The sequence below is a fragment of the Nycticebus coucang genome, chromosome 1 (assembly GCF_027406575.1).
Source record: "Nycticebus coucang isolate mNycCou1 chromosome 1, mNycCou1.pri, whole genome shotgun sequence".
Classification (NCBI taxonomy): domain Eukaryota; kingdom Metazoa; phylum Chordata; class Mammalia; order Primates; family Lorisidae; genus Nycticebus; species Nycticebus coucang.
Window position 1 is genome coordinate 73,295,476 of NC_069780.1, and position 13,871 is coordinate 73,309,346.

The window sequence follows — 13,871 nt, forward strand, 5'->3', positions numbered from 1 at the left end:
TTGCCTGGTTCCTGATCTAAGTGGAAATGATTTCAATTTAACTCCATTCAATATAATATTGGCTGGGGGTTTGCTATAGATGGCCTCTATTAGTTTAAGAAATGTCCCTTCTATACCAATTTTCTTAAGTGTTCTGATCATGAAGGGATGCTGGATATTATAAAAAGCTTTTTCTGCATCAATTGATAGAATCATATTTTTATTTTTTAGTTTGTTTATATGCTGAATTACATTTATAGATTTACGTATATTGAACCAGTATATTATAAAAAGCTTTTTCTGCATCAATTGATAGAATCATATTTTTATTTTATGGTTTGTTTATATGCTGAATTACATTTATAGATTTACGTATTTTGAACCAGCCTTGAGACCCTGGGATAAATCCGACTTGGTCATGGTGTATAATTTTTTTGCTGTGTTGTTGGATTCTGTTTGTTAGGATCTTATTGAGTATTTTTGCATCAATAGTCATTAGTGATATTGGTCTACAATTCTCTTTTCCTGTTAGGTCTTTCCCTGGTTTAGGGATCAAGGTGATATTTGCTTTGTAGAATATGTTTGGTAGTATTCCTCCTTTTTCTATATTTTGGAAGAGGTTTAGTAATATAGGTATTAGTTCTTCTTGAAGGTTGGTAGAATTCTGACATAAAGCCATCTGGTCCCAGGCTTTTCTTTATGGGAGATGTTGTATAGTTGATGCTATTTCAGAATTGGATATAGGCCTGTTCAACATTTCCACTTCATTCTGGCTAAGTCTTGGTAGGTGGCATACTTCCAGGTATTGGTCGATTTTTTTCAGATTTTTATATTTCTGAAAGTAAAGTTTCTTGTAATATTCGTAGAGGATTTTTTGAATCTGAGGGGTCTGTAGTTAATTCATCTTTACCATTTTGATTGATGAAATTAGAGATTTTACTCTTTTTTTTCCTGGTTAGGTTGGCCAAAGGTTTACCTATTTTATTGATCTTTTCCAAAAACCAACTTTTGCATTTATTGATCTGTTGTATAATTCTTTTATTTTCAATTTCATTTAATTCTGCTCTGATTTTGGTTATTTCTTTTCTTCTGCTAGGTTTGGGGTTGGAATGTTCTTCCTTCTCCAGTTACTTGTAATGTCCCATTAAGTTATTAACTTCCTCTCTTTCCATTTTCTTGAGGAAGGCATGCAGTGCTATAAATTTCCCTCTTAGGACTGCCATTGCAGTATCCCAGAGGTTCTGATAGCTTGTGTCTTCATTGTTGTTTTGTTCCAAAAATTTGGTGATTTCCTTCTTAATCTCGGCTATAACCCATCTATCCTTCAGCATAAGGTTATTTAGCTTCCATGTTTTTGTATGGGTATGCAGATTCCTGTTTTATTGAGTTCAAGTTTTATTCCACGATGGTCTGAGAAGATACTAGGAATGATTTTTATTTTTGTAAATTTTCTGAGGTTATATTTGTGGCCTAGGATGTGGTCGATTTTGGAGTATGTTCCATGGGCAGATGAGAAGAATGTGTATTCAGTTTTGTTGGGATGTAATGTTCTACAGATGCCTGTTAAGTCAAGATGTTGAATGTTTAAGTTTAACACTAAAATTTCTTTGCTTAGCTTCTTATTGGAGGATCTATACAGCACTGCTAATGGGGTGTTAGAATCTCCAACTACTATGGAACTGGAGCAAATCAAGTTGCTCGTGTCTGTTAGAGTTTCTCTCATAAATTGAGGTGCATTCTGATTGGGTGCATAAATATTAATAATTGAAATCTCATCATATTGAGTATTACCTTTAACAAATATGAAGTGTCCATCCTTATCTTTCCTTATTTTGGTTGGTTTAATCCCTATTCCATCTGAGAATAGAACTGCAACACCTGCTTTTTTCTGCTTTCCATTTGCCTGGAGTATAGATGACCATCCCTTCACCTTGAGTCAGTATTTGTCTTTTAATGTAAGGTGAGATTCTTGTATGCAGCAGATATCTGGCTGGAGTTTTTGTATCCAGTTAGCCAACCTGTGCCTCTTTAGAGGACAATTTAAACCATTCACATTAATGGTTTAAACCATTCATATTAATTGGTAAGACTTTCAAGAGTCCAGTGGACATTTGTAACCCTTTTGCAACTGTGGAAGTTGCTATTTGATCAAAATTTTCTGGGTGGATTTACTTTTGTGGTGGAGGATTACGCTGGTTTTTTATGGAGGATAGGTCTGAGAATATCCAGGAGAGCTGATTAGTTGTGGCAAATTTCTTCAACATGTAAATGTCATTAAAGTATTTAATTTCTCCATCATAAATGAAACTCAGTTTCACTAACTACAGGATTCTGGGTTGAAAGTTATCTTGTTTTAGGAGATTAAAAGTCTATGACCATCCTCTTCTAGCTTGAAAGGTTTCAGAAGAGAGATCTGCAGTTATTCTAATATTCTTCCCTTGTAGGTAATGGTTTTCTTTCATCTGGCTTCTTTCAGAATTTTCTCCTTCATATTATCTTTAGTGAAATTGATTATGATGTGTCTGGGGGATGTCTTATTCAGGTTGAGTCATGCTGGAGTTCTGAAACTGTCTGCGATCTGAATTTCAGAATCTCTTGGCATGTCTGGAAAGTTCTCTTTCATAATCTCATGGAGAAGAGACTCTGTGCCTTGTGAAGCCACTTCATCACTTTCGGGGATCCCTATAAGACATATATTGGTTTTCTTCAGATTATCCCAGAGCTCTCTGAGAGAGTGATCTCTTTTTGCCCTCCATTTCTGTTCCTCTTTGAGAGTTTGAGAGCATTCAAAAGCTTTATCTTCAATGTCAGAAATCCTTTTTTCTGCTTGCTCCATTCTGTTACTGAGGGAGCCTACTGTGTTTCTCAGATCTTGGAAGGCTGCAACTTCTTGTCTCAATGTGTCAAAATCTTTGGTCATTTGGTCTTTGAATTCGTTGAATTCTTGAGACATCTTTTGTGTTACTGCTTGGAATTCTAATTCGATCTTATTTGCTATCCAGATTCTGAATTCAATTTCTGACATCTCAGCTATTTGTTTGTGCATGGGATCTTGTGCTGTGTCTGCCCCATTGTTCCTTGAGGGAGTTGATCTACTTTGATTATTCATATTGCCAGAGTATTTCCTTTAATTTCACCTCATGATTGTTTTTCACCCTTACTTCTGGCCATCCGCAGAGTTGGGGAGGTGTCTCTCCAAGATTAGACCCCAGCGGGATCACTCCATTATTGCTGGATCTTTGTAGGGAGTGACCCTGTGTAGCTCCTCTGGGGCTGCCCCAGCCAGGGTGTTCTGGTTTTGGGAGCAACTCCGGATCCAGCAACAGGGCAGGGGGTGGTGCACACGGTTGTGGGAATGCCCGGTGCCCAGTGACTTTGGCACAGAGGGCCCAAGGCTCCAGCAGTCTCTGGCCAAGAGAAGGGCTCCTTGCAGAGGCAGGGAGGGCTCTGGAGGGCACGCAGCTACCAGAGTCCCTGGCCTGACGAGCGAGCCGGTGTGGAGGTAGTGAGGCTACAGAAGGGTGGACATTGGGTTGTGCAGCTCCCAGAGTTCCTGGTCACTGCATGCGGAGGCCCGGCAGGCACGGGTCGCAGGTCGCAGGTCACATAGCAGCTCGTTCGGAAGTCCGGGCAGGCACGGGTCATGGTGCTGCTCTTACCAGGGTCTGGGCAGGTGCCTGTGGTGGGCTGCAGGTCACAGCAGAGCTCTCCCGGAGGTCCAGGTGGGTGCCAATCGCAGGTCGTGGCACAGCTCTTATGGAGGCCGGGCTGTTGCCGATCACGGGTTGCGGCACAGCTCTTAACGGATTCTGGGTGGGTGCCAATTATGGGTCATGGGTGGCGGCGCCAATCATGGGTCACAGAGCAGCTCTTCCCCTGGAAATTTGTTGTTGTTGTTTTAGCAGACCCAGGCCAGGTTTGAACCCACCAACCTTGGTTCATGTGGCCAGTGCCCTATCCACTGAAATATGGACACCAAGCCACGTTTCTAGTTTTTGTCTATGTGAACAATCTTGTTATGAATATTCTTATATAGTGGTTTTTGGGGAAATATTCTTAATTTTTTCTTGTATAAAAATTTAGGAGTGGAGGTGCTAGGTTAAAAGGTAATATCATATTGCCCTTATAAGAAATTATGTGCTTTTGACAGTGTACCACGTTGCACTGCCAACCACAATGTATGTGATTTCTGATTGCCTCATAATCTTGCTAACTCTTGACATTGTCATTTTTATTTATTTATTTTTTTGATTTCAGATTAATGTGAGGGTACAAACAACTAGGTTACAAAGTTTGGATTTGTTAAGTATAGTACCTGTTGTGGTTGTATCCTGCCCCCAGGAGGTATGCCATATACCCCCACAATGTGCCTGTTAAGTGGGATCCCACCAATTTACTTCCCTCCTGCCCTCTTCCCCTCCCTCCTTCTTCCTCCTCCCATCTTGAGTTGAACTGAGTTTTTATCTTATGTGGGTGTGTCATATATCATCTACTGGCTTCATATTAGAATTGAATACATTGGATTCCTGCTTCTCCATTCTTATGATACTTTACTAAGAAGAATATGAAAAAATGCTCATCATCTCTAGTCATCAGAGAGATGCAAATCAAAACCACACTGAGATAGGGATGCAAGGCTGGTTTAACATACGCAAGTCTATAAACGTTATCCACCATATTAACAGAGGCAAAAATAAAGATCACGTGATCCTCTCAATAGATGCAGAAAAAGCATTTGATAAAATCCAGCATCCTTTTCTAATTAGAACACTGAAGAGTATAGGCATAGGTGGCACATTTCTAAAACTGATTGAAGCTATCTATGACAAACCCACAGCCAATATTTTACTGAATGGAGTAAAACTCAAAGCTTTTCCTCTTAGAACTGGAACCAGACAAGGTTGTCCTCTGTCACCTTTACTATTCAACATAGTGCTGGAAGTTCTAGCCAATACAATTAGGCAAGACAAGGAAATAAAGGGAATCCAAATGGGAGCAGAGGAGGTCAAACTCTCCCTCTTTGCTGACGACATGATCTTATACTTAGAGAACCCCAAAGACTCAACCACAAGACTCCTAGAAGTCATTAAAAAATACAGTAAAGTTCCAGGACATAAAATCAATGTCCACAAGTCAGTAGCCTTTGTGTACACCAATAACAGTCAAGATGAGAAGCTAATTAAGGACACAACTCCCTTCACCATAGTTTCAAAGAAAATTAAATACCTAGGAATATAACTAACGAAGGAGGTGAAGGACCTCTATAAAGAAAACTATGAAATCCTCAGAAAGGAAATAGCAGAGGATATTAACAAATGGAAGAACATACCATGCTCATAGATGGGAAGAATCAACATTGTTAAAATGTCTATACTTCCCAAAGCAATCTACATATTCAATGCCATTCCTATCAAAGTACCTACATCGTACTTTCAAGATTTGGAAAAAATGATTCTACGTTTTGTATGGAACCAGAAAAAACTGCGTAGAGCTAAGGCAGTTCTCTGTAACAAAAATAAAGTTGGGGGCATCAGCATACCAGATTTTAGTCTGTACTACAAAGCCATAGTGCTCAAGACAGCATGGTACTGGCACAAAAACAGAGACATAGACACTTGGAATCGAATTGCAAACCAAGAAATGAAACTAACATCTTACAACCACCTAATCTTTGATAAACCAAACAAGAACTTACCTTGGTGGAAAGACTCCCTATTCAATAAATGGTGTTGGGAGAACTGGATGTCTACATGTAAAAGACTGAAACTGGACCCACACCTTTTCCCACTCACAAAAATTGATTCAAGGTGGATAAAGGACTTAAATTTAAGGCATGAAACAATAAAAATCCTCCAAGAAAGCATAGGAAAAACACTGGAAGATAGTGGCCTGGGGGAAGACTTCATGAAGAAGACTGCCATGGCAATTGCAACAACAACAAAAATAAACAAATGGGACTTCATTAAACTGAAAAGCTTCTGTACAGCTAAGGAGACAATAACCAAAGCAATGAGACAACCCACACAATGGGAAAGGATATTTGCATATTTTCAATCAGACAAAAGCTTGATAACTAGGATCTATAGAGAACTCAAATTAATCCACATGAAAAAGGCCAACAATCCCATATATCAATGGGCAAGAGACATGAATAGAACTTTCTCTAAAGATGACAGATGAATGGCTAACAAACACATGAAAAAATGTTCATCATCTCTATATATTAGAGAAATGCAAATCAAAACAACCCTGAGATATCATCTAACCCCAGTGAGAATGGCCCACATCACAAAATCTCAAAACTGCAGATGCTGGCGTGGATGTGGAGAGAAGGGAACACTTTTACACTGCTGGTGGGACTGCAAACTAGTACAACCTTTCTGGAAGGAAGTATGGAGAAACCTCAAAGCACTCAAGCTAGACCTCCCATTTGATCCTGCAATCCCATTACTGGGCATCTACCCAGAAGGAAAGAAATCCTTTTATCATAAGGACACTTGTACTAGACTGTTTATTGCAGCTCAATTTACAATGGCCAAAATGTGGAAACAGCCGAAATGCCCAGCAACCCAGGAATGGATTAACAAGCTGTGGTATATGTATACCATGGAATACTATTCAGCCATTAAAGAAAATGGATACTTTACATCCTTCGTATTAACCTGGATGGACGTGGAAGACATTATTCTTAGTAAAGCATCACAAGAATGGAGAAGCATGAATCCTATGTACTCAATCTTGATATGAGGACAATTAATGACAGTTAAGGTTATGGGGGGGGAAGCAGAAAGAGGGATGGAGGAGGGGGGTGGGGCCTTAGTGTGTGTCACACTTCATGGCGGCAAGACATGATTGCAAGAGGGACTTTACCTAACAATTGCAATCAGTGTAACTGGCTTATTGTACCCTCAATGAACCCCCAACAATCAAAAAAAAAGACTTAAAGGAGAAAAAAATAGCTATCTTTATAGAAAATGTAAAAAAAAAATAAATAAATAAATAAATAAAAACCACCCTGAGATATCACATAACCCCAGTGAGAATATAGCATCAAAATAAATAAATGAAAAACTGACAGAGCGAAAGAGCAATACAATATTACCTTTAACCTAGCACCTCCACTCCTCAATTTTTATACAAGAAAAAATAAAGCATATTTCCCCCAAAACCACTATATAAGAATATTCATAACAAGATTGTTCACATAGTCAAAAACTGAAAACATGGCTTGGTGCCCATATTTCAGTGGTTAGGGCACTGGCCACATTAACCAACGTTGGTGGGTTTGAACCTGCCCAGGTCTGCTAAAACAACAACAACAACAACAAAAATAGCCAGGGGTTGTGGCGGTCACCTGTAGTCCCAGCTACTTAGAAGGCTGAAGCAAGAGAATTGCTTAAGTTCAAGAGTTTGAGGTTGCTGTGAGCTATGATATCACAGCACTCTACTAAGGTGGACATAGTGAGACTCTATCTCAAAAAAAAAAAAAAATTCTTTGGAAACAATCTGAACATCCATCAATAAGTGAAGGGATAAGCAAACTGTAGTATAAACAATAAATGTAATGCTTAGCCATAAAAATTATAAAATACTGTAAAAAGTTTCTTTATGCCTCATTGAAACAATTCATCTAATTATCAAAGAACAGAATATATCAAAGAAAAATATAAATAGAATCAATATATTCACTCTTTGGTATATGGCTTCTTTCATGCAATGTATTGTTTTTGAGATTCATTTATGTGGTTTTGTATTTCAATATTTCATAGTTTTTACTGCTAAATGACATAAAATTCACCATTTAAAATTAACAATTCAGTTGCATTTAGTAAATTCACAATGTTGTACAACCACCATCTCCATCTAGTTCCAAGAAAAATTTTATCATCACAAAATAAAACTTTGTACTGTTAAGCAATTATTCTCCATTCCATCCTTCCCTCAGCCCCTGGCAACTGCCAGTCTCCCTTCCTTCTTAAGGATTCACCCATATCATATATTATATAAATGGAATCATGCAATACTTATGACCTTGTGCAGCTGGCTTCTTCCATCTGCCATAATGTTTTCAAAGGTCGTCCATACTGTAGCACATATTAGTACTTAACTTTTTTACGCCTGAACAATATTCCATTGTATGTATATACCACAATTTGTTTACCTATTCATCCATTGGTAGACATTTGAATTATTTCCACCTTTTGGCTATTATAAATATTACTGCTATGAACATTTATATGTGAGTATTCGTCCAAGTACCTGTTTTCAATTCTTTTGGATATAAAGCTGAAAGTAAAATCAGTGGGTCTTGTGTTTAGCTTTTTGAGATAGTGCCAAACTATTTTCCTAAGTAATTAAACCATTTTACATTCCTACCAACAATAGATGAGAGTTCCCATTTCTCCACATCCCTGCCAACACTTGTTAATTTTCATTTTGTTTTTTGTTTATAGCTACTCTGCTGAGTGTGAAGTGATACCTCATCATGGACTTTGCTTTTACATAAAGCTTGAACACAAGGAAATTCATCAACTAATTCCTTAACAAGCAATTTTTGCCCACATGTTGGTAAGAAGTTCCCCCCCATTAATGCAAATTAATACATTCCTTTTGGAAAGATGTTTGGAGAACACTTAGAGATCTAAAAATAGATCTGCCATTCAATCCTATAATTCCTCTACTAGGAATATACCCAGAAGACCAAAAATCACATCATAACAAAGATATTTGTAACAGAATGTTTATTGCATCCTAATTCATAATTGCTAAGTCATGGAAAAAGCCTAAGTGCCCATCAATCCATGAATGGATTAATAAATTGTGGTATATATACAGCATGGAATATTATGCAACCTTAAAGAAAGATGGAGACTTTATCTCTTCCATGTTTACATGGATGGAGCTGGAACATATTCTTCTTAGTAAAGTATCTCAAGAATGGAAGAAAAAGTATCCAATGTACTCAGCCCTACTATGAAACTAATCTATGGCTTTCACATGAAAGCTATAACCCAGTTATAACCTAAGAATAGAGGGAAGGGGGAGAGGGAGGGGAGGGAGAGGGGATGATGGGCAGAGGGAGGGTGATTGGTGGGACTACACCTGCGGTGCATCTTACAAGGGTACATGTGAAACTTAGTAAATATAGAATATAAATGTCTTAACAAATAACTAAGAAAATGCCAGGAAGGCTATGTTAACCAGTGTGATGAAAATGTGTCAAATGGTCTATAAAACTAGTGTATGGTGCCCCATGATCACATTAATGTACATAGCTATGATTTAACAATAAAATAAAATAAAAGAAGTTCCCCCCACTCCCATAGCATCTGTAACAACAACAATAAAACTAATAACAGGTAACATTTATATGCTACTACTTTCTTTACATGTATTATTGAGACTCCTTTATCCCTCACAACAATCCTGAGAGGTAGGTATTATTATTATTGTCTCTTTACAGATGAGAAAACTGGGGCACTAAGATCCTAAGTGACTTGTTCAAGGTCTACAGTCAGTAAACCCTGCAGCTGGGATTCAAACCCAAGCAGTCTGATTCTGGAGTTAATTTTTCTTTCTTTGATTGCCAGACTGTACCCCAAAGTGATTGAAGCCTGTAGGCCTTAAAAACATAAAGCCGGTTAATGCAACTCAATTACAATATAGAACTCACATATAAGCACCAATATAAATCTGTGGCTGGGCTTTGCATACCTTTCACACTTTCTTTTTAAAAGACTAAGTCATATGTGTCCCTGAGTGCACGTCTACCCTCAGTAAGGGTGCAGCACCCTGCATCCTTACTGGGCCAACAAGGGGAAGACCCAATGTTCTGGCCCCAGAATGTCCAAGGTGGCTTTCTGCCAGCTCTAACTGCTGATACCTCAGAGACCTGTACAAAACTCCATTCTGCCCCCACCATCCAGAAGGGCTGGGCTCTGACGCATTGTGATCCCTCCACCTAACTCCCTGGTGAGCAGAAGCAAAGTCTAACCAGGTTGGTAAGAAACCATCAACCTCAGCTTTCCTCTCTGGACATTCCCCATGTTCTCTCAGGCCTTCGCAGCAATGAAATTTCATGTCTTGATACTTTACAGGGGAGGCGGAGCAAGATGGCAGCCGAATAACAGCTTCCTTGCATCTGGGCACCGTGAATCGGGGGAGATAGGACTCCAGACATCTCTGGCTGGTGGGATCTGCCTATCATCACCCCTGAGAGGATACAGGGAGTCAGCTAGAGACTTCTGGACCGCAAGAGGAGGACTAAAACAGTGGAAAACAGACAAGTGCTCGCGTGTGTTCAACCCGTCTAAACCTGCCCACAACTGCCACAGGCATGAGAACTTAAAGAGCAAAAGGAAGTGAAAGGAAAATTAGGGCAAGGAAACAGATAAAAGAAATCACTCATGAGGAAGAATCAGCAGAAAACTCCAGGCAACATGAAGAACCAGTCCAGAACAACCCCGCCAAGAGACCATGAGGGAGCTACTGCAGAGGATTCTACCTATACAGAAATGTTAGGAATGACAGAAAGGGAATTTAGAATACACCTGTTGAAAACAATGAAAGAAATGATGGAAACAATGAAGGAAACTGCTAATAAAGTGGAAATTAACCAAAATGAAATCCAAAAACAGAATCAAATAAGAGATGAATGATACGAAGAATATAAAAAGGATATAGCAGAGCTGAAGAAAATGAAACAGTCAATCAGGGAACTTAAAGATGCAATGGAAAGTATCAGCAACAGGTTAGACCATGCAGAAGAAAGAATTTCAGAGGTAGAAGACAAAGTTTTTGAGATAACTCAGATAGTAAAAGAGGCAGTAAAAGAGAGAGAGAAAGAAGAACGTTCACTGTCAGAATTATGAAACTTTATGAAGCGTTCCAACATACGAGTTACAGGAATTCCAGAAGGGGAAGAAGAATGCCCCAGAGGAATGGAAGCCATACTACAGAATATTATAAAAGAAAATTTCCCAAATATCACCAAAGATTCTGACACACTGCTTTCAGAGGGATATCGGACCCCAGGTCACCTCAACTCTAACCGAGCTTCTCCAAAACACATTGTGATGAACCTGTCCAAAGTCAAGACCAAAGAAAAGATTCTGCAAGCTGCCAGGAGTAAGCACCAGTTGACCTACAGGGGCAAATCTATCAGAGTGACTGCAGACTTCCCTAATGAAACTTTCCAAGCAAGAAGACAATGGTCATCTACCTTTAATCTACTTAAACAGAACAATTTCCAGCCCAGAATTCTGTACCCTGCTAAGCTAAGCTTCAAAATTGACAGAGAAATCAAATCATTTACGGATATACAAACATTGAGGAAATTCGCCACAACAAGACCAGCTCTACAGGAAATACTTCAACCTGTTCTGCACACTGACAACCACAATGGATCAGCAGCAAAGTAAGAACTCAGAAATTAAAGGACAGAACCTAACCTCCACACTGATGCAAGAGATAAAACTAAGCAATGGACTATCACAAAATAAGACGAATAGAATACTACCACACTTATCAATTATCTCAATAAATGTTAATGGCTTGAATTCCCCACTGAAGAGACATAGATTGGCTGACTGGATTAAAAAACACAAGCCATCCATCTGCTGTCTGCAAGAAACACACCTGGCTTCAAAAGACAAATTAAAGCTCCGAGTCAAGGGTTGGAAGACAATTTTTCAGGCAAATGGAATTCAGAAAAAAAGAGGAGTTGCAATCTTATTTTCAGATACATGTGGATTTAAAGCAACTAAAGTCAAAAAAGACAAAGATGGTCACTTCATATTGGTCAAGGGAAAAATACAACAAGAAGACATTTCAATTCTAAATATCTATGCACCCAATTTCAATGCTCCCAGATTCTTGAAACAGACCTTACTCAGTCTGAGCAATATGATATCTGATAATACCATAATTACAGGGGACCTTAACACTCCTCTTACAGAGCTGGACAGATCCTCTAAACAGAAATTAAACAAGGATATAAGAGATTTAAATGAGACCAGAGAACAACTGTGCTTGATAGATGCATATAGAACACTCCATCCCAAAGATAAAGAATATACATTCTTCTCATCACCCCATTGAACATTCTCCAAAATTGATCATATCCTGGGACACAAAACAAATATCAACAGAATCAAAAGAATTGAAATTTTACCTTGTATCTTCTCAGACCATAAGGCACTAAAGGTGGAACTCAACTCTAACAAAAATGCTCGACCCCACCCAAAGGCATGGAAATTAAACAATCTTCTGTTGAATAACAGATGGGTGCAGGAAGAAATAAAACAGGAAATCATTAACTTCCTTGAGTACAACAACAATGAAGACACAAGCTACCAAAACCTGTGGGATACTGCAAAAGCAGTTTTGAGAGGAAAATTCATCGCTTTAGATGCCTACATTCGAAAAACAGAAAGAGAGCACATCAACAATCTCACAAGAGATCTTATGGAATTGGAAAAAAGAAGAACAATCTAAGCCTAAACTCAGTAGAAGAAAAGAAATATCCAAAATCAAATCAGAGATCAATGAAATTGAAAAAAAAAGAATCATTCAGAAAATTAATGAAAGAAGGAGTTGGTTTTTTGAAAAAATAAATAAAATAGATAAACCATTCGCCAGACTCACGAGGAATAGAAAAGTAAAATCTCTAGTAACCTCAATCAGAAATGATAAAGAGGAAATAACAACTGATCGCACAGAGATACAAGAGATCATCTCTGAATACTACCAGAAACTCTATGCCCAGAAATTTGACAATGTGAAAGAAATGGATCAATATTTGGAATCACACCCTCTCCCTAGACTCAGCCAGGAAGAAATAGAGCTCCTGAACAGACCAATTTCAAGCACTGAGATCAAAGAAACAATAAAAAATCTTCCAACCAAAAAATGCCCTGGTCCAGATGGCTTCACTCCAGAATTCTATCAAACCTTCAAGGAAGAGCTTATTCCTGTACTGCAGAAATTATTCCAAAAAATTGAGGAAGAAGGACTCTTCCCCAACACATTCTATGAAGCAAACATCACCCTGATACCAAAACCAGGAAAAGACCCAAACAAAAAGGAGAATTTCAGACCAATCCCACTCATGAACGTAGACGCAAAAATTCTCAACAAAATCCCAGCCAATAGATTACAGCTTATCATCAAAAAAGTCATTCATCATGATCAAGTAGGCTTCATCCCAGGGATGCAAGGCGGGTTTAACATACACAAGTCCATAAACGTTATCCACCATATTAACAGAGGCAAACATAAAGATCACATGATCCTCTCAATAGATGCAGAAAAAGCATTTAATAAAATCCAGCATCCTTTACTAATTAGAACACTGAAGAGTATAGGCATAGTTGGCACATTTCTAAAACTGATTGAAGCTATCTATGACAAACCCACAGCCAATATTTTACTGAATGGAGTAAAACTGAAAGCTTTTCCTCTTAGAACTGGAACCAGACAAGGTTGTCCTCTGTCACCTTTACTATTCAACGTAGTGCTGGAAGTTCTAGCCAATACAATTAGGCAAGACAAGGAAATAAAGGGAATCCAAATGGGAGCAGAGGAGGTCAAACTCTCCCTCTTTGCTGACGACATGATCTTATACTTAGAGAACCCCAAAGACTCAACCCCACAAGACTCCTAGAAGTCATCAAAAAATACAGTAATGTTTCAGGATATAAAATCAATGTCCACAAGTCAGTAGCCTTTGTGTACACCAATAACAGTCAAGATGAGAAGCTAATTAAGGACACAACTCCCTTCACCACAGTTTCCAAGAAAATGAAATACCTAGGAGTATACCTAACGAAGGAGGTGAAGGACCTCTACAAAGAAAACTATGAAATCCTCAGAAAGGAAACAGCAGAGGATAT